This window comes from Myotis nattereri, assembly GCF_964212035.1.
Source record: "Myotis nattereri genome assembly, chromosome: 16".
In the NCBI taxonomy this organism is placed as follows: Eukaryota; Metazoa; Chordata; class Mammalia; order Chiroptera; family Vespertilionidae; genus Myotis; species Myotis nattereri.
Genome location: NC_138091.1, coordinates 33106752 through 33129309, shown reverse-complemented (window position 1 = coordinate 33129309; position 22558 = coordinate 33106752). Strand labels below are relative to the sequence as shown.

The 22558-nt window shown below is 42.1% G+C and overlaps 1 pseudogene across 1 annotated transcript; it reads right to left on the bottom strand.

The window, feature by feature from the left end:
• Window positions 1-13085: 13085 nt before the first annotated feature.
• On the bottom strand, window positions 13086-13658 carry LOC308531846 (large ribosomal subunit protein uL22-like; annotated as a pseudogene). Its single transcript has one exon. The product of its transcript is annotated as a large ribosomal subunit protein uL22-like (transcript).
• Between the last annotated feature and the right edge of the window lie 8900 nt (window positions 13659-22558).

Genomic DNA, 22558 nt, shown 5'->3' with positions numbered 1-22558 from the left:
GCAAGAGAGGAAAATAAATCAGTAAACTGTTATTGAGTACCTGCTATGTCAGGCAGGGGAGACATGCTTTGGAAAGTGGTGGTTAAGTATTGAGAACGTCTTCCCCAAAATGTGTTACCTGATTTTCATAAAAATTTGTATTAGTTTGTTTTATTTTCAATGGAAAATATACATACATGGTCACTTAACAAAATTGAGAAAAAAATAACAAGAAAACAAAATTGCCCAGCATTCTGGACATAGTTTTGCATTTTGCTATGTTACTTAATCGTCTTTCTTGAAATAGCATATCTTATCATTTATTTATATTTGTCCTGTCATTAGAAACTCAACTTATTTAAAATAAGTATGAATTGTATTTCATTGCATGTATATACCAAAAGTTAACACCAAAATTTATAATTAACCATTGTTACTTAGGTCAGTCCATTTGGATTGTTCTAATTTTTCTCTTGTAAATTGAGCTAAGACTTGAAGGATGATTAGCCAGGAAAAGTGTGTGTGGATGGGGTTATTTAGGCAAAGAACAAGAGGTCTGCACATGTATAAAATAAATTCACTGAAATATTCAGTAATAATGATAACAGTGCCCTAACTGGTTTACCTCAGTGGATAGAGAGTCAGCCTAAAGACTGAAGGGTTCCAGGTTTGATTCCAGTCAAGGGCATGTACCTTGATTGTGGGCACATCCCCAGTAGGGAGTGTGCAGGAGGCAGCTGAATTGATGTTTCTCTCTCATCAATGTTTCTAACTCTCTATCCCTCTCCCTCTCTGTAAAAAATCAATAAAATACATATTTTTTAAATAATAATGATAACAGCAACTAACACATAGCACTTACTATGAGCCAGTGATGCTCTAATTCTTTTATAGATGCTAATGTATTTAATCTTACTAGTATTATCCCATCACAGATTAGGAAACTGCAGCACAGATAGGTAACTAACCTAAGGAAGAACACACAACTAATACATGATAGATTTGTAAATGACACCAAAGAAGTCCGGCTCCAGAGTGTAAGTAAATCAGAAAAGGGAAATGTCCTTGTTTTATATTTAAAACTTACCAAAGTTTTATAATTATGATGTAAAATATCTTTCAGTTTTACATTTTGCACGTCTTTGAAAACTGGAATCCATGGGTTTCTCTCTCTTCCTTAGAAAATTAAGAGAATTAAATAGTGGTTTTCCTTATTTGTTCTAAATATTAATCTCTGCAGAGGATGTGGGATGTACCCATGCTTATAGTATTTAATTCTGCCCCATGAGTACACTGGGCCAAGATATGATTCATGTCCCCAGCCGAACAGATCAGAACAGTGTGCAATTTAAAACCCATGAATTGTTTACATCTGAATTTTCCATTTAATATTTTGGACCACAATTGAACATGGCTAAGTGAAACCAAGGAAAGTGAAACCACAGATAAGGAGGGACTACAGTAGATGAAGGAGGTGAAGTGGAGGGATGAGCCAAGGGTGACTCCCAGGTTACTGGCTTGGAAGCTGGGCAGGAGGAGTTGCCTTTTAGGGAGTTGAGAACACAGAAAGGCGCACAGGGACAGGGGGAAGGTCTGAAGCAATGCCCACCTGTATGCCTTGATCCACTGTACACACACAGAGGAGCATGATACGACCTCAAGATAGAGAAGCAGAGAGAAGGGGCTGCATGAAGACACTGCCTCTCTAGGATGCTAGAAAGGGGTTCCCAGGACATTGTTTCTACCTGCCTGAAAGATGGAGCCAAGTCTGCTGCAGCCTGACTCTGGGCCACACCTGCAAAGAGGAGGATGAGGCTGGACCATACAGGGGCACTGTTATCCGTGAACCATCCATGGAGCCTCTGCTCTTGAAGGGAGGGAGCTGAGATTGACACCTGGGGAAATGAAACTACAGAGCCAGAAACTGAAGTGAAACCAATCCAGCAGGGCCAGGGCTTGGGAAGCAATGAGGAGGGGAGCAGAGCAGGACTAGGCAGTGATGTTACAGAACATGAATTGTTCAGCCGGAATTCCCTGTACTCATGGCTGGAGCACTCTGCTGGACTGACATGGGGCCTCAAAGAGGCTGGAATGAGTCAGAAAGCTAGGGCATAAATCAAGCTCCTCCATGCTGAGGATCCACCGGGTTGACTGCTGGCTACTTTCTGCCCCACTGCCTAAGAGGCCTTGGGTCATCCCCAAACACGAAGACCTTGACTCATGGCCTTCCTGATCTTTTCATTCCTGTTAGTATTTCAACTCCATAGTGGGACACATACTGTTAGTCAAATCAGTGATTTATTCATTCATTCACCAAATATTTATTAAGTTCCACTATGTATCAGGTATGGGTACCATTGGAGAAACATTGGTAAATAATTCACACAGTGAAGTATCAAAGTGACCAATTCTATCTGCACGATCCTGGGCAATTATTTTAGCTGGGAACATCAATTTACCACATATGAAATTTCATCCTGAGAATCCCTCACATTATTTATCCAACATATGCAGTAGCATATATTTTGTATATAAGTATGCTATTTTCCATTTCAAGGAAAAACACATAAGACATAAGGTTATTTCCTAGACTTAGGACTGATATGGAAAAGCTTACATATATAATCACTGAGATAGAATTTTATATTCAATAAATTGCCTTTATTAAAAGAACAAACATATAAGAAATAGAGACTATGTCAGAAAAATCATCATATTATCATCATCATGTGCCAGGATTTGGTTTAAATCCAGCAACAAGACATGGTATGAATTTGGCTTAAAGTCCACAGGACATGATCTACATTTTTTTTCAAGAGAAAATGGCATAAATAACACATATAACTCAATATAGAAAGTGCTGTAATCATGGGGGTAGGTAATAAGGTCCATTATCAGAAAGTGTTGATTCAGCAGTTCCCATTTTCTTCTTGTCCTGCCCAACTCATAGAAGCCAGCTCTCAGAAATTGCATCATGAGTATGAAGGGAGTTCCCACAAGAAGTGAGGGGATGTAATTCAGGGTATCAATTGAAGACTAGGGCAGGAGAGTTGGGGTGCGAAGAAGGCATTGTCTGTGATCCAAAGTTTCCAATGAAACAGGTGCTAGACTACATTTGTGGAATTGACAGTAGCAAGGGAAGACACATGGATGCTAAAGCCTCAGTGAAACCGGCCACTGCCCCTGATCTTTTCTTTGCTTCACTCCCTCAAGACCAGGGTTAGCAATCATAGAGATGGGACAGAAACTCAGCCCATGTGTTTTCAGGGAAGTAACTCTACAGACACAGGAAGGACAGAATTCCTAAGGTGTGGTTTCACTTTGCTTGTGTCATGTTTCCATTGTTCTAGCCCCTTTTGGGGGAATTCTAAGCCCTTTGATTTAGTCCCAATTTAGCTTCATCATCCTAGCTCAGCATCAAAGGCTTACCAAAGTTGTTGCTGGGACTCCAAGCCAATTAGCAAAAACACCTCAGCATCTAGAACAACAGTTGCAGGATGATCATTTCAGTCCCAGTATGTATATCCTTTATCCTGAGGAGAATCTACCTGTGGATTTCCTGGGTAAACCTTCTGAGCCCCCTGAGGAGGTTGAAATTTTTCCACCCCAGCGGGAAAAATACAACTTTCATTCCTATTGATTTGTATTTCATTCTTTGGATTTTTCATTTATTGTTTTTTTTTTTCAAATAAGCAGCACATTCATATGCCTTAAAAATGTAAAGATACAAGGATCTCGAAGAGATACTTGTACCCCCATATTCATAGCAACATTCTTCACAATAGCAAAAACGCAGAAGCAAAGGTAACAAGGGAGGACAGAATAAACAAAATATGGTAGATACACTGGAATATTATTCAGTGCCCCCACTTGCTACAATATGAACTTTGAGGACACTATGCTATGTGAAGAAAGTCAAAGACAAAAAGGCAAATACCATATGATCCCATTTGTATAAGGTGTCAGAGTGGTCAAATTCACAGGACTAGAAAGTAGAGTGGTGGTTGCCAGAGGCTGCAGAGCAGGCATGGGCAGAGTTTCAGTTTTGCGAGATGAAAATGTCCAGGAGATGGATGGTGGTGATCATTGCACAACACTGTGAATGTACTCAATGTCACAGACGTGTACACTAAAAAATTGTTAAGATGGGCCTCACCGGTGTGGCTCAGTGGTTGAATGGCAATCTATCAATCTATGAATCAGAAGGTTACAATTCAATGCTCAGTCAGGGCACAAGCCTGGGTTGTGGGCTCAATACCCACTAGGGGGTGTGCAGGAGGCAGCCGATCACTGATTCTCTCTTCATTGATATTTCTATCTCACCCTCTCCATTGCTCTCTGAAATCAATAAAAATATAGTTTTTAAAAGGGTAAAGATGGTCTATTTTATGGTATGGGCATTTTACCACAATTATTTTAAAAAGGCAGAAAAGTGGAAAAAGTACAGAAGTCACTCTTACACTTTTAACAGCCATCCAATTTCTTCACCCAAAACACCTAACATCACCAGCCTTTGTGTGTCTTTCCAGAATCTATGCCTTTACAAGCAAATCCATACTTCCATGTAGACAGGTTCATTTGAGGAGGAACTGAGGTTTAATACACTGTGATACAGGGGTTCAATGAGACAGACTTCAGACCTCCTGAGCTCGTATATTAACGAATTATGCCCTTGTAATGGTTGGGGACTTGAGTCCAGGCTCCAAGTCTTGCTCCGTATAATATCAGCCACGGTAACAATTTATAGATTTTTGTGGGCACAAAATTCCTTGAACTCAGCATATAAAGAGGACAAATGTGACAATATAGTGTTTGGTTGTTTTGGGGGGAAACTTCCAATCAGAATAACAGAGCCCTGTTGAGACTGGCTCTGTGGCTTGTATGTTCTTCCATACACCCCAAAGCTGTCAGTTGGATTCTTGGTCAGGGCACATGCCTGGGTTGCAAGCTCAATCCCTGGCAGTGGGCATGTAATCAATGTTTTGCTCTCATATCGACGTTTCTCTCCCCCTCTTCTTTTTCTTCTCTCTCACATTTAAAAAAAATCTTTAAAAAAAATTTTAAAATACAAAACAGAGTTTACTCAATCCCCACGTTTCCATAGAAGGGGATTAGGCCAGACTTAGTTGGACCATGTGTCCCATGGCTACAGGTCCTGTGGAGAGGGAGCCTGCATGGAATGCATCACGCTTATAGGGAAGGTGAGGCAGGAACATCTATACCACCACCATGCAAGCTATTGGATGAAATAAATGATCTCATTGGAAAAGGGGACTATTTTTCCATTACTTGCTGGTACCTGCTGAGCTAGCGATCTGGTGAGCTACTGAAAAGGGGACAGGAAATGAGTCTCCAGGACGGTCCCATTTGTTTCTCCTCACCTCCTGGATTCCCCATCCCTCACTGATCCCCATTCCCAGGCTGTGCCTCAAACACACTATGTATTTGCTGCCTCACTGGTCAACACAGAGAAAAGCACTTGTTTTCATTCTCAGTAAGGAACTTTGGGAGGTGACTTGGGCAGGCACCAAGAGAGCAGCATCCGCAAACTAATTAACCACATAGGAACTGGAGGCCCTTGCACTCTGCCTAGAACCCTACCTAACCATTTCAGATAAGAATTCCAAATTGTCCCCATTTACCCTTCATTCTTATTGAAAATTTCATTCTCATTAGACAATCCTTGTCATGTAGCTTCTGTGCCATGTTTTGCTTGTATGTGGCATTGAGAGGTCTAAATATATTCCTTAGCCAAAGCGGCCACTTTCTCCAGAAAAAGCCCTCCTAAGAAAACAGACAGATAAATATGAATTCTGCGTTTCTCCTGCCACAAAACAGTGAGACTGTTTCCCAGTTTCACTGCTCCACTGGGGGGCGCTGTGCTATTGTCCTGTGTGTGGTTGGTACCATTCTGCATCTCATATTGCTAAGCCACCAGCATTTATCTGTGGTCATTTAGGTCAATTATTAAATCTTGTTCACTCAGAATTTCTTTTACTCACTCAGGCATTTAAGTCTCACTGACTTAATGTGATTTAGTAATGACTCTCCTCTCTTTGCAGGAGTGGAGGAACCAGTACATTCATATGGAATCATGCGTCGAAGGATCTGTGTTGGACACAGAAGGAAGTAGGTAGGTTTGGTGCTGGGCTGAGCTGGAGGGAGCGGAGGAGCACACACATGACCAGCAGCGGGGTCCACAGAGGCTGAGGCAGGACAAGTGAATGGAGCAGTGGCCCCACCAGTACGTTTCCTGAAATAAAGTCCAGAGGAGGGAAGTCATAGGCAGTTACTGTTCTCACACATTCTTCTTTACTCTTTATCTCCAGCAACTCCCTGGTAGCTATCCAATAGTTTAGGGGGGTTTCTGTTGTTGTTGTTTTTCAAAAGACTTCTGATTCTTTATTCAGAAAGAGGAAGGGCAAGAAAGATGCTCCCCTACTACCTGGACATGTGCCCTGACCAGTATTTCAACCATGGACTCCTGGTACTTGGGACGATGTTCAACCAATTGAGCCACACTGGCCAGGCTGGGAGGTTTTTTTTAAATTAAAAAAGAATACCAAAAACCCTATGAATTTTACACTAGCTTTTATTTATTTACTTATTAAATATATTTTATTGATTCTTTACAGAGAGGAAGGAAGAGAGATAGAGAGCTAGAAACATCGATGAGAGAGAAACATCGATTAGCTGCCTCCTGCACATCTCCTACTGGGGATGTGCCCGCAAACCAGGTACATGCCCTTGACCGGAATCGAACCTGGGACCCTTCAGTCCACAGGCCGGCGCTCTATCCACTGAGCCAAACCGGTTTTGGCAACACACTAGCTTTTAAGGGTGAAGAACCTGCTACACCAGGACAAGGCACACATTTGTGCATGATCTAAAAACTTGGCAGCTGGAGGGGGGGTGCGGGTGGGGGGAACGTGGAGGGGTGGTGGAGGGGCGAATAGGCTCAGGGACAAAAATATTCTGACAACTCCAAAGGCCTGTTGAGAGAGGTGAAAGTGAATGATCCTCTATGGTTAGGAGGTCAAACGTATTATAAATAAATGGTCAGCCAGGGGGACAGAGCACCAGAATAGCCTATACCCCTGGGGGAGGAGGTGTCTTTCAGTTCTCAGGGGCTGAGTGTATTGGGGAAACAAGGGAGAGAAGACCTCTCCACCTGGCTGGACCACACTGCTGCTTGAGGAAGGACTGGCTTCCCCAGGGATTCCAGCTTCAGCCCTGCTTGTCTTGCCTAAGGCCCTCCTTATTTGTATATAAATACTTGACCATTTACACTTTAATTCCTTACCTCATGGCTAGAGCTGGTTATGAATTGACACATCTACACTAATAAAAGACAAACATGCAAACTGACCGTACCTTTGCTATGCCTTAAGCCATGCCTACCAGCCAATCAGAGCGACTATATGCAAATTAACCCAACCAAGATGGCAGCCGGCAGCCACGGAGCTGGAGCGAGCAGGAGGTTTGCTTGCTCCAGTGATGGAGGAAGCCAAACTTCCCGGCCCGATGCTGCCTCCTCTCAAGGCAACAAAGTTTCAATTACAGAAGGTAAATAAACCCCAGATACCTGCTTCCAGTCGCCATGGCCACGGAGCTGGAGCGAATAAAAAAATAAAAAAAGAAAAGGCTGGGGGCTTCGGTCACCGGGAGCTTGGTCAGTCTGAAAACGGCCCTCAGCCCTTCACCCAGGCTGGCCAGGCACCCCAGTGAGGACCCCCACCCTGAGGGGCTGTGGGCAGCCTGAAAATGGCCCTCAGCCCCTCACCCAGGCTGGCCAGGCACCCCAGTGGAAACCCCCACCCTGAAGGGGCTGTGGGCAGCCTGAAAACAGCCCTCAGCTGCTCACCCAGGCTGGCCAGGCACCCCAGTGGGGACCCCCACCCTGATCCAGGACACACTTCAGGGCAAACCAGCTGGCCCCCATCCATGCACCAGGCCTCTATTCTATATAATAAAAAGGTAATATGCAAACTGAACCTAACAGCAGAACGACTGGGAATGACTGGTCACTATGACACACACTGACCACCAGAGGGCAGATGCTCAATGCAGGAGCTGCCCCCTGGTGGTCAGTGTGCTCAGCCACAAGCCAGGCTGATGGCTGCCAGCACAGCGGTGGTAGTAGGAGCCTCTCACACCTCCTCAGCAGCGCTAAGGATGTCTGACTGCAGCTTAGGCCTGCTCCCTGCTGGCAAGTGGACATCCCCCGAGGGCTGCCAGAGGGATGTCTGACTGCCAGCTTGGACCCGTTCTCCCAGGGAGCGGGCCTAAGCCAGCAGGTGGACATCCTCCAAGGGGTCCCAGACTGCAAGAGGGCATACGCCAGGCTGAGGGACCCCCACGAGTGCACAAATTTTTGTGCACTGGGCCTCTAGTTTGAAATAGCCTATCTAATAATAGACAAAGATTGAAATTGACCGTACCTGCGCTACGCCTCCCATAGGCTAGCCAGCGAGATACGCAAATTAACCACCAACAAAGATGGTGGTTAATTTGCATACATAGGCGCGAAACGGTGGAGCGAAGACCGAAGGTGGCTCTGGCCACCGGAGCAGTGAGAGGCTTGAAGGTGCCTCCGGCCGCCGGAGCAGCAAGAGACTTGAAGGCGCCTCTGGCTGGAGCAAAGGCCTAGGTCCCGGGTGCCAGAGGAAAACCGGTGTTGGCAGCCAGGGGAAGGGAAGGCCTATTGCACAAATCTTTTTGTGCAACAGGCCTCTAGTATGTTTAATAATGCTAATAAGGCTGAGGATGTAGTTCAATCAGTGGAGGTTTTATTCTTCACTTTCCTCTGCTGGCTCTTCAGCAGGATATTCTGATGTATTTATCCTCTCTCCTGTGGCTTCTTCACTCTGTTCCCTGGAGTAAGAAGAAGAAGGCCAAGGCTTTTACTCTTGAAAAAAACAAACTATTCATTATTTCCTCATTTTAGATAAGAATTCTAAATTGTTCCTAATCATTTACATTTTTAGGAAAGCTTCATCCTCAGCTGTATCCTGAGACTTCTGCTCATTTTTCTTAAATATGGGCAGGAAACATGAAAACAGATTCTTCAGCCAAAGAAACAGTCTTCCGAAGAAACCGCCCTCCTACAAAACAGAGAGAGAAATCTGAACTCTGAGTTTCCCCTGCGTTGTCCCACCACAGTACTTTATCTTCCTCAAATTTACCTCCAGCTGGTATTCTGCTGATTTGTTCTTCTGGACACTTTCAAGAGAGCCCCTTGGAAGAAAATACATGCTGACAATTAGTGATTCCATGTCTCTTACACGTATAGCTCTTATTAGGACTAAATGGTTACCTGGGTCCATACTCCCAAGCAAAATCACCACAGACCTGGCACTTTAAAAACAATTCCTTGCATAGTGGGCTTCGAGAAGTCCTCTGTGTGTGTTTAAAATGCCCCCGCAATACCTCTGGGAGACCTATGTATGTGGCTTGTGTTAGGGTCACTGAAAGAGGAATGCATGAGGCCAAAGTGTTAAGGGTTTATAGGGTTAAGGTTATTTCGTCATCTGGAAAACCAGATGGGCTGAGCCCTTTCAAAATGGCACCAGCACCCAGGGACAGGGAGTCAGAGATTTTAAAGGACTATAAGTGGGCTTTTTCTGGGCAGATAATTCTCTGAACCAGTCCTGAAGGGAAAGATACGGGTCTTAGCAAGTGGAATGTAGTCTAAGCGAAAGGGAATATTGGTTGTGAAGTGGTGCAAAGATCAGTTCCCAGGGGAGGGTTTATCCATTCAATTATTTGATCAGATCTAATATTCCATTCTTTTTGTGTTATGGAATAGGGATGAAGGTCATATCTTCTGTAGTTACCGAGGGGGGACATCGAGATCACAAGGGGCTGGACTTTGACTGTAGTCGTCTGGAACACTGTATATCTTCCTCATGACTGGAGCAAGGGGTTGCAGCAGCACGATTTCTCCAAGAAACTGGTTGGTGAAGGCTGGACAGCGATCTTGTTGAGTGACTTGGGACATAAAAGCTGGTCCTGAGGATACCTATCTCTGTCTCCCAGCCAACTGGACTGGGACCTGCACCCTAATCTATCTCACCTCTGAAACAGACATTGCCCCCACTAATCGGTCCTTCAAGGTTCCTCTCACTGCTTACATTCGGATCGGGAGAGGTATTGCCCTCCTTCCCTTCCTTGCCTGCATAGGAAAAGCTATAGGCCTAGGCACTGGTATTGGGGGACTGGCAACCTCCCTTTCCTATTATCAGAGCCTATCCAAAGACCTTGCAGAAAGCTTAGAGGAAACTGCCCTAAGTGTTGACTCAGTACAGTATGAGACAGATTCCCTGGCAGCAAAATCGGACAGGACCTGACCTCCACACAGCTGAGAAAGGGGGGCTATGCCTAGTCCTAGAGGAAAAATGCTGTGTTTACACCAATCAGTCTGGCATAGTAAGAGATAGGACAAAAAAAAAATGGTCGATAGCACCTCAAAAGTCTGACAACAACTTTCAGAATCTTGGGGTTCCTGGCTACAGAATCTTAACTGGACCTCCTAGCTTTTACTTCTAGGTGGACCCCTCTTAATGTTGTCTTGGCACTCGTCTTTGGCCTGGGCATCCTAAGAGCCCTTTCCTCCTTCCTCCAAAACCATATTCAGGCAATCAGATCCATAGGGGAAATGATGCTATTCCAGACCTACACTAGATATTATCTCCTCCCTCTATCACTGACTAATTAGGGGCATCTCTACACCCCACCTACGCATGAAGAAGCTACAGAAGAATGAGATCACATCTCTCATCCACCCCAGCTTGTAGGAACCCCAGCTTATAGGAATCCCAGCTTACAGGGGGGAAAAAAGAGAGGCTGGAATGTTAGACACATTCTTGCACTCCATTATGCCCTGCTTAGGGCTCTTGCCCCTCCCAGCGATTTTCCTGTTCACCAACCAGTTTCTCATTGTAGGTCTCATGATTAACACCCTTTGGTTTCCAGTAAACTGCTTCACCCAGTTCCCAGTGGACCACCTAAATCTGATCTAATCAGTTACTCTGATTGACCTTTACAAGAAACATAAATATCCTGCTCCCTCTACTCTGCCCTGCTGATGCCATTTTGGTCTCAGCCCTTCTGCTAGCAGATGTAACAATCCTATATAATAAAAGGCTAATATGCAAATCAACCCATCAGTGGAACAACTGGTTGCTATGATGTGCACTGACCACCAGGGGGCAGATGCTCAATGCAGGAGCTGCCCCCTAGTGGTCAGTGCACTCCCACAGGGGGAGCACCACTCAGCTGGTTGCCCTATAAGTTAAATCACACCAACTAAATATCTGACTCCAACTAGCAAAGTTATCTAGCTTGTTGAGTGCCACTGATGAGGGAGTGAGTTGTGAAATCAGTTTAAAGGTCATAACAGACACTAAAATACAAAGTCTTGTTTTTTTAATACCAATAGAAAAAAATCAGAGTGCATAATAATTTTGTTTTAGAAACTACTTATGTCACCCTGACCGGTTTGGCTCAGTGGATAGAGCGTCGGCCTGCGGACTGAAGGGTCCCGGGTTCGATTCCGGTCAAGGGCATGTACCTGAGTTGCGGGCACATCCCCAGTGGAGGGTGTGCAGGAGGTAGCTGATGGATGTTTCTCTCTCATCGATGTTTCTAACTTTCTATCCCTCTCCCTTCCTCTCTGTAAAAAAATCAATAAACTATATTTAAAAAAAAAGAAACTACTTATGTCTGTCATGTGTGTAATGAGTTGTGACATAAAATGTAGCTCACAGCCCAAGCACAATATAATCAATGGAAAAGTCCCTAACAATGGGCAAGGTATTTTCCCTTTCCCCTTCTCCATTTCCTTTTTATTAAAGAAAAAGACAAACTACTGTATAAGGTCTTTCCCAGTTAAAATTTTATGAGTTTAGGTAAAGGGAATAGAGAGAGTAGGGGCCTGAAAACTAGTACAGTAAGGCCTCGATTTTGGGGATCTACATTTGGACTTTGGATTTAACAGACAAAATTTCTGGTCCATATGTCATATGTGAAAAATAATACCCTGTCAATTTTAAAATGCTTTTAAGCAAAGTTTGCTTATAATTAAATTAACAGGTTATTTTTTTGTTATTAATTCACTATTACTTTAAACAAATTTTAGCAAATAGGTCATATGTTAGAAAAAACACTGTAGTAATATTTATATAAGTAAATATTATATATCTATAACTATAGTCTACATATTTAAATCCAAGAGTCACTCCTTATAAAAAATGATTGGGAAATGATTAGGAAGTAATTACACTGCATGACTTTCTGCAGCAGTTTTAATGTGTGCGGGCACGGTTCTGAGGTGTTGCTAAGCCCCAGCTGTGTGCATTTGTTTACTCTCGGTGACTAGTGAATGCATGCATTTACTAGACCTGTTCAGCATAAATTTAAAATTACAGAAATACAGAAAATTTTTCTGTGAAATTAAACTTTTCATATATAATTTTAATTACACAAATTAGACTACATAAGTAAAAACAGGTAATCTAAAATGTCATTCTAACGAAATTAAACTTTTCATATATAATTTTAATTACACAAATTAGACTACATAAGTAAAAACAGGTAATCTAAAATGTCATTCTAAAATCTGTTTAAAATAACAGTGAATTAATTACAAAATGTCATTTTAACATATGCATTTGGAAAACCTACTTTATTATTTAATAGACTTTTGGCTTAAAGGACACACCCTTGCTCAAATTAGTCTGTTATATCGAGGTTTTCCTGGTAATTTGCAGGAAGGACTCATATATTCTACCTTTCATCAGCCTTAAAGGAGACTAATGCCCTTACCCTAAGACCATGTGGCCTTCCCTACTCTTTCCCCAGAACCTCCATCACTAGCAGAAATACATACAACCAAGACCTCTCCCTCTACACCATCTCCTTAAAGGAGGAGTGACAGCAGACGCATCTGTGCCAGTCCGTTCTATTTCAGCTTTGGCTAAGGAGCCATTTTTGCAAAATCTAGGCAAAGCATCAGGATAAATAACTATTCTTTCCAAATTTGATGGTTTCCTCGCTGTAAAATGAGGAGATTGAAACAGATGAGTTATAAATTCTTCTGTATTTTTTTAAATAATGAATTTACTCCCAGACCATAAGTTTTTGGGTGTTTTTTTTTTGTTCCTCTGAGATATCTTTTTCTTCTGTGCAACCTCCTCTTCTGTTTTAGGAACAATCTGCGCTTTTCCAATAAGGATCATCCCACTGGGGCAGGGAGAGCTCGTGTATGGGTTAATCCGCCCATGAGCTCTGTAAGTTCTGCACTGCATCTTGGGAGCTTTGTTCACCTGGATGTACTTATTGACCAGAGAATCTACATCTAAAACCTTAAGCTTGGTGTTGATTTCTGCATTTTTAAGTACGTGCAGCAAAAATTCAGCACTCTTTTTTAGGCCACTGACCTTGCGTCCAGCCTCATTCTTTGGCCTGGGCACACCTACCAACTCCACCACTGTAATGACAGAATGGCACACACTGCTTGTGTAAAGTGACATCCTTCACCTGTGTGGTGGTTTTTTGAATATGCATACCCTGATGGCATGGGCAGTTTGACAAGTGTGCTTAAAGTGAACACACAGGTTTAAACCTCTGCACTTCCATGATTTTGTTGGGTTTTCTGACTCAAGTGAATAATGAACCATTTTCAGAGGTCACCTCTGGCTGCTTAGAGAAAGTTCCTCTAGTGCTAAAATTATATTTTAAAAATCACCAGACTCATATTTACCTTGAGCTTTCTTTTGAAGCCTCCTTACGGTGACAAATCTGTTTGGGGAGAAAACAACATCATGATTATTCATCACAATGACCACTGTCGCTAAAGCTTTATTCCTTCCCTTTTCAGTGAGATGATAACTCTTTTGAGGACAGAAACTCTGCCTAGTCCTTTGACTCTTCCATAGTCTTAACTTAGGACCTTGCATGCAGTTGGCAAAGCATTTTATTGGCTGTTTCAGATAACATTCAGCAGATAATTCCTGATAAAAACTCTTAGAAGTAGAAAAGACAATGAAGTATCTACCAGAAACCTACACAGCAGCTTTGTTTTAGGTCAAGGACATGAGTAGGATGCCGGTTATTACTGATACTATTCATCATTGTTGAGAATAAATGAAGTACTGGAAAGAAAGAGACAAAACATATTTGCACATGAGATGATGCACAACCTAAAAAGCCCAAGAGCCATAGATTAAACTATTTAAAAATATATATTGTTATTGGTTTCAGATAGGGAGAGGGAGAGATAGAAATATCCATGATGAGAGAGAATCATGGATCAGCTGCCTCTTGCACACCCCCTACTGGGGATCAAGCCCACAACCGGGCATGTGCTCTTGACGGGAATCGAACCCAGGGCCCTTCAGTCTGCAGGCCAATGCTCTATCAACTGAGCCAAAGTAGTTAGGGGGAGATTAAACTTTTATTGGCAGTAATACAATTCAGTAAGATGGCTAAATCCAAAATCAAGAGATCAACATGCAGCTAAAGCTGGTTTGCTTAGTGGATAGAGTATCAGCCTGCAGACTGAAGGGTCCCAGGTTCGATGCCTGGGTTATAGGTTCCATCCCCAGTGTGGAGTGCTCAGGAGACATCCGATCAATGATTCTCATCATTGATGTTCTCTCTCTCTCTCTCTCTCTCTCTCTCTCTCTCTCTCTCTCTCTCTCTCTCTCTCCCTCTCCCTTCCTTTCTAAAATCAATAAAAAATATATTTTAAAAAAGAGATCAACATGCAAACCTCAATATCTTTCCTACATACCACAAATTAAAAAAAAATGAGAGAACCCATTTACAATAAACACATAAAGTACCTAGAAATAAACTTAACAAAAAATGTGTTAAGACCTATGTAATAAAAACATTAAAACTCCTCTAAAGGCCAGTAAGAGAATACACACAAGGTATCCTGTCCCTAGAATTTTGTAAAGATGTCAATTCTCCTCAAATTAAACCTACAGATGCAATGCAATCTTATTCAAATTCCAAGATAGTTTTTTAAAATTGATTTTAGAGAGAGGAAAAAGAGGTAGAGAGAGAAACATTGATGTAAGAGAGAAACATCTGTGTGAGCAAGAAACATCAATGGGTTGCCTACAAACCACTTCTGACCAGGGATCAAACCTGAAATATGGGCATGTGCCCTGACCGGGAATCAAACACACCACCTTTTGGTGCATAGAATAACGCGGCCACCAAGTAAGTCACATCAGGCAGGGCCCAAAATAGTTTTTAAACAAAAACTGGCCAGCTGACATTTGGTAGAGAAAATGTGCAAGAATAGCTATGAAATTTATGAAAAAGATAAAAAATCAGGAGCTTACCCTATCAGAAGTCAAAATATAAAGGAATTGTAATTAATAGTGATACTGCTATTACCTAGTGATACAGAAAAAGATAACTGAATCAACAGAATAGACTCCTGACAAAGAATTTTAGATCAGTAAAGAGCCATCCAATAAAAATTTTTAAAACAATTGGATATTCATGTAGAAAGAAAAGAAGTCAACCACACTAAAAACAAAGTCAATGATCAAGTTAAAAAATTAGAAATAACAATAAATGTTATAAAAAGGGCTAAAAAAGATCAGACTATTTACATACTTGAGATGACAAAGGCCTCACTAACAAAATCCACACCCCATAAAGCCATGGGAAAACTGTCAGATATGGTGACAAGCTACATCCTAGGCTTCAGAGCCCCTTGCCCTCTTACACCCTTGACTATCTTCTTCCTGTCGATTTTTGGAGCTCTTTTTATATTAAACCAGAGGCTCAGTGCACGAAATCACGTGAGACCCAAACCTACCATGCTGTGAGACCCATCAATGTACCTCCTGGTGACTGGTCATTTGGTCATTATGGCGTTATGGCCACTGGCCTTTTATAATAGAGATAACTTAATCCTTTCAGTGGCTTTCATTGAATTTCAATGTTTCAAATATTCCCCAGTGTATGTGTGTTTTTTTGTTAATCCTCACCTGAGGGTATTTTCCCCATTACTTTTCAGAGAGAGAAGGGAAGAAGGGAAAGGGTGGGAGGGAGAGAAAGTGTGAGAGAGAGCAATGGATGTGAGAGACACACATCCACTGGTTGCCTCCCACATGGCATGTGCAACCCAGGTACATGCCCTGGACCAGGAATCAAACCTGTGACCGTTTGGTGTGTGGGGCGATGCTCTAACCACTGAACAAAACCAGGGCCCCAGTGTTTTTGTCTTTTCTAAGAAGACAGAACAGTGAAGTAAGAAGCACAAGCTTTGTAGTCAGGCAAAACAGGGTTCTGTTTTTGGTTTTGCCACTGGGGCCTTAAGTTGATCTCCATCTATGGAAGAAGACAGTGCTATGGTCCTCACAGGATTGTGGAGACTGAATCAGGTAATACATGGAAAACTTTTCATCTATGCTTGACATAAACCAGTGCTAAGCCTGGTAATGGTGTCACAGACAAGGTGATTTCTGCCTGTGGTATTAAACGCAGAAAGCTCTTTACCGACACCAGGTGATAAAAATATTGCTCCTAGACCTGGCTGATGTGGCTCAGTGAGTTGGACATTATCCCATGCATTGGAAGGCTGCTGGTCCCATCCAGCCAGTGTGCCTCAGTGGTTGAGCGCTGATCTATAAACCAGGAAGTCATTGTTCGATTCCCAGTCAGGGCACATGCCTGGGTTGCTGGCTCAATCCCCAGTAGGGGTATGCAGGAGGTAGCTGATCAATGTTTTTCCCTCTCCTCCCCTCCTCTCTCACTAAAAATCAATAAAAATATTTTAAAAATAAAAATAAGCCCTGGCCAGTGTTTCTCACTGGTTAAAGAGTCAGCCCTCCCACCAAAGGGTTGCAGGTTCAATTCCCAGTCAAGGTCACGTACCTGCATGGCCCGGTGGGAGCTCCTGCAGGAGGCAACCAATAGATGTGTCTTTCACATCTCTCTCTCTCTCTCTCTCTTCCCCGTTCTTCTTTCCCTACTTCTCTCTCTAAAAGAAAGCAATGGAAAGAAATGGGTGAAGATTTTTAAAAAATAATAAAACAAATTAAAATATTGCCTTTTATTTTCTTCTAGTACTTTCATGGTTTTTTTTTTTTTGCATTTATGTAAATATGTTTGTTTGAGGTGAGAAACAGAGATCTGCTGTTATTTTCCCCTGAAATACTAGATAGGTAGCTTTTCCATTACCATTTATTCATTTTTCTTCCACAGATTATAATACTAAAAGGTGACATTTCAGAAGTCTTAGGAACACACAGGTCTGTCTATGCTACACTCTGTATGCTACTTTAAACAAATATTAGGTTGCATTACTCCTCATTGTAGAATTGCCCCATCTTTCTTCCTTTGAACATCATTACTACCCACTACAAAACATGACATGCTCAAAAAGCTTATCATCTAAGTAGGAAGAGAAAATAATGAAACAACATAAGTAAATACAAATGCAAGGATAAACCACACAGAAATTAAATGCAGTATAGGAGTTTATAGAAATTCCCCAAAAAAGCAAAAGGCCATATGTCACCTGGAGATGTAGAGGGTACTGTCTGGGCAATGGACAATTACTTTCTTCCCAGAGGTCTTGGCAAGTTGACCCCAAGCTACTCCCTAAGCTGCTAGGCTCAGAAATAAGACTCTCTTCACCAAGAGAAAACTCACTTCTTCCTATCATGGAAGTCTCAATTTATCAACACCGCAGGATTAATAAAAAATCAAAATGCCAGATTATGACCTGACAGTGAGAACTACATCTGTTCCACAGCATCTGTGCCTCTACATGATCAGGGAAACACATTCTGTAGAGATAGGCCACCATGGCAAACTAAAGCACAATCAGAGAACAGAATAAGAACAAAAGGAGCCCTAGCTGGTGTTGCTCAGTGGATAGAGCATCAGGCCTGCGGACTGAAGGGTCCGGGTTTGATTCTGGTCAAGGGCACATGCCTGGGTTGCAGGCTCAATCCCCAGGAGGGGGCGTGCAGGAGGCAGACGATCAATGATTCTTATCATTGATGTTTCTAGCTCTCTCCCCCTCTCCCTTCCTCTCTGAAATCAATAAAAATATATTTTTAAAAAAGAACAAAAGGAATCAGCCAAATCCAATGTTTAATGAAAAGGACTGAATAAGCCAGATCCATTCAACTCCCAGCCAGGCACAGCCAGGCTAGTGGGCCTGACGCTCCACATATGCTGCCGGAGATGACGTCTCTACTCTTAGGAAATGTTAGGATGGACAATGCTCATGTCGGTCTCTTCTTCACCTATTTTCTGCTTTTACTACTGACCAATCCTCCTGCAGATAGACATTATTTCTCTTTAGCAGCTAATGCATCTCATCAGGTTTTACTCCAGTCTGATAGACCAGGAAGCCATTTGGTCCTTACACATCACGGCTCTGCTCCATGATGTGCTGACCTGGGTATTTCTCTCTGGGAGAGTCACCTTTTAAAAAATTGCTTACCACGTTTTTAAGTTCTCAGGGAATGACTTACTATTGGCCCTCCCCCACACAAAATGGTACCAATTTCACAAAAGGACTAGGACCAGGAAGGCTAGAGTTCTCAAGGAGGGCTTCATGAGGACAGGTGAACTTGAGCTGGCTTTTGAGAGAGTCACAGGATTTCCCCAGGCAGAGCACAATAAGGGAATTTTAGATGGGCAAAGGCACAAAAAAAAGTGGGAATGGGCCTGGTGTGGCTAGGTTATGGTGAGGGGTGGCTTTGTTTGGAATGGAGGGCTGCCATGACTGTTGAAAGGGTAAATAAAATATATTATGTTGGATTTATGGGGTAGAGTCAAGATTGTCAGCTTATTAAATCATTCTTTTAATGTCAGCAATCTGCCTGTAGGGAAAGTACACCATTAGGTAATTGAACAAAAGGGACACAGACAAGCTCTGGGAACAGGTGACTCTAACATGTCATGCTTTAGAGAAGCCTGATGCAGGATTTAGGCTGCAGTGTTTTAACTGAACCTACTAACACCATGCCTTACACACTGGAGAAGAAAGCTGCTAAGTATACCTTAAGAATTGACAAGATCACACTTTTATCATTATGCCATGTCCCATCTGCTAGGGTGACATAGCTCCATGAGGGTGGTGATTCTACATCTCTTCTCATTTCAGCCAACAAGGAAATAAATCAATGGTAGAAAGAGAGTAATGAGTGCATCACTCGACATCGTTCATTCTGAGATGAAGAAATTTTGCTATCAGGTCAATTCTGACCTATCAAACTTAAGTTTCAAAATAGTCTAATGACTTACCTTGATTTCAATTCCAGAGAGATCTCTGGGAATGGGATTCATTTTAAAATCCATGGAATATAAATTTGTAATAAAAGAACAAATCATATCTCAGTGCTCATGAATAAAGAGGAGTATCTAGTAGGAGTAGGTGGGACAGTGGCTTTGATTTTCAGGTTGTGGGTTCTGAACCTCCTCTAAAGACAGAAAATATATTGGAAATCTGAATTAACTGTTGTCTTACCGCAATGAGACAGAAAACTACAAAATAAAAAGCTACTACTGCAATCACAGGTGATGCTATGATGACTTTGTTGTAGTTCTTAAATCCTGGCACTTCATTTTCCAACTGGAAAAAAAAAAAAAAGAACATTAAAAAAAACCCACCAAAACACCAAAGAGACAGATGGGATAAAAAAATAACTATTAGCTAGCCTATTCTAGAGAATAGGTAACTATTTGTAACTATTATTCTAAAATCCCACTCTTCCAGGTAAATAGCTAACGTACAGGTTCTTCAAGAACATACCAAATCTAATGTGTTATGTAATCTGAGAATCAGCATTTTCTTGTACAATTTACTTATTTTGGGTGTTAGGTCCTTTTCTCTTCTACCCTAGAACAGGGGCACAATTCCTAAATGAGCAAAATGGGAGATCACCATTTTTGCTAAAGTCACATGGTCAAGACAAAATTCAGACGAGGTGCCCCTAGTCTTCTTGCCTGAGTATTTTGATGGCATGTCCTAAACTGACTACAAGCCTGGTCCCGTGTTTCAGGAGCTGTCCTCACCTCGTGGGACTCCTCCTCTTCCTGCTCCCCCAGGGCTTCCAGCCCCTCATTATTCCATTGTTCTGTATCCAACTCTCCCTTGGAAACCTTTACTTCCTGCTGCTCATCAAGCAATTTCATCAGGAGGCCTGTTCCAGAAAATAGAGTTTCCTTAATTTATTTTTGAAACTTGAAGTGTATAATTCAGGTTTAAGGGAAGGGTTCCCTCTGTTGTTTATCAAATGACTCAGGGGCATATCTGCATTGTGTACATTTGAAAAGGGGAGTTTAATGAATGGTAATAACATTGATTCTGTATCTTCTAGATATTTTTCCAAGAATAAGGCTGCCAGGCCAGTGTGCTCAGTGGTGAGCATTCACCTATGAGCCAGGAGGTCACGGTTCGATTCCCAGGTAGGGCACATACCTAGGATGCAGGCTCCATCCCGTGAGGAGCGTAGAGGAGGCAGCTGATCAATGATTCTCTCTCATCATTGTTGTTTCTCTCTCTCTCCCTCTCCCTTCCTCTCAAAGTCAATAAAAATTTATTTTCAAGAAAGAAATAAGGCAATATGTAATTCAGTGCACTAATAAAATCATTTTTTTAATCATTAAAGTCTAGCTGCTCACTCATGAAGGCTGACAAAGTCTTGCTATTTTTCTTTGGGGCTGTCCTCTCTGGCTCAATTGTCAGCTCACTGCTGTTGTACTTCTTCCGGCCTTCTAATATTTTCATGAATGGTCCTTCTGTAAGTACTTGTTCATCTGTCAAAAAAGATATCACATTTGATATTGAAAGACTCATGGGACAGCTATTTGTCAGTCCATAGCCATACAGCCCAGTCCAATATATAGGGAATCAGAAAATATTTGAGTGCCATTTAGAGAGGAGAAAAATAAACCCCAACTTAAACCTATGATTTTTGACACAACAAAAGGAGAAAATGCATCTTTTTAAAAAGTGGTTACTTAGAACATTCCATAGCATGACATATGGTGACTATATTTAGGATTATTCCATTGGTCCCCAAGGGCCAACTGCCGGTTACTGGAGGAAAGCCAAGGCTGGAAGACCCACTCAGATGCTCTGCAGATCTACTGTGACTCCTCACATTCACGCACCCCATCCTGTCCTGCCTGAGATGCAGAGGGGGCCTGAGCGTTCCTCTCTCCACTCTTCAGGATGCTTGTGTTCTTGCTACCATCACAGATGACCACGATTAACACCCACTGCTAACAGGTCCTCATCTGGACACACCCTTCTCCACTAACCTACTGATTCCTTAGCTTGGGCCCTGCCTCCACATATGCCAGCGCCATAACAGACGGTTCTATACAGAAAAAACAGTATGTCTACCCTCGCTCTGTGCTTAAGATTTAGGCAGGCATCTGGGATGTACATTAAGAGACTTGCCAGATATGTACCACTGTGGAATGCTGAATAAATCTATGGAATAATACTTGGGGTTCTAAAATACATAAGGGAAAAATAACTTTTGTCAGATGCCTACTTTGCTATCGTTTCATGTCATTTCTTACATTTTCAGCTTTACTTGGGAAACCATCAAAAGCTTCTGATTGTGTGAAGCTCAAGTGCACCATTGTGCAGCTGGTACACAAGAATTTTCATAAGAATTAAACGTATTGCTGGTGGTGACAAGGGTGAGAGAAGGAGGTAACGTCCTGGGAAAGAGCATGGGCTTGCGGAGAGCCCAAAACTGGGAGCTGGAGACCTGGGCACTAGATGACAGCTCTCAGCCCTTTCTGGTCTTGTTTTCACTCACTTTAAAAGGAGATTAAAATGCCTGTTCTGCTCATTGTTGGGGCAGAAGGGAGTAATAGCATTGGTCAAAACACTGTTTGAAAAATAAGCAACACTGACTTCATGTAAGTAGCACAGCAGTATTATTTATGATGTGCCCCAGATCACTGACAGAAACCCATATTCAAGTTATCTTGGCATGAAATATATTTTGGAAGTTATTAAGTAGCTGCCAATAAACCTAATGTGGAGAAAAATACTTAAAAGCACACGAGTCTTTGGCGGATAGAACACCTTGTGCTTCAGAGCAAGTTCAGAGTTGGACAGCCTAGGAATAAAGAGCCCTCCCATGCCTTAGAAGGGATGGGTAGCAGCTTCTGGTGATGGATCCAAAAACTCTCATGTTCCAAATAAAACTTACATAAATCAGCATCATTTGTACTCTTCATAAACTTGCAAAAACAAAATAAAAATGTATCTATATCTGTCTGCACTGCAAAGGGCAATTGAAACCTAATGCATACAAAACAGTTTATAAACTGTGACACACTAATGAACAAGTTCTCATTTGGAAGTAAAGCACCCAGCAGAGAGCACAACACACATGATGTGGCCATTAATGGTAATAACCTTCCCTTCACCTGACTTTTAGCAAAGAGTAGTTCTTAAAATTTTGGAGTTGAACTCTGAGTAAATGAATAGAAATAATGCAGTTCCTTCATTTGCTTACAAACTTATCATCACTGATTACAAATAAAAACAAAATAAAAATTAAAA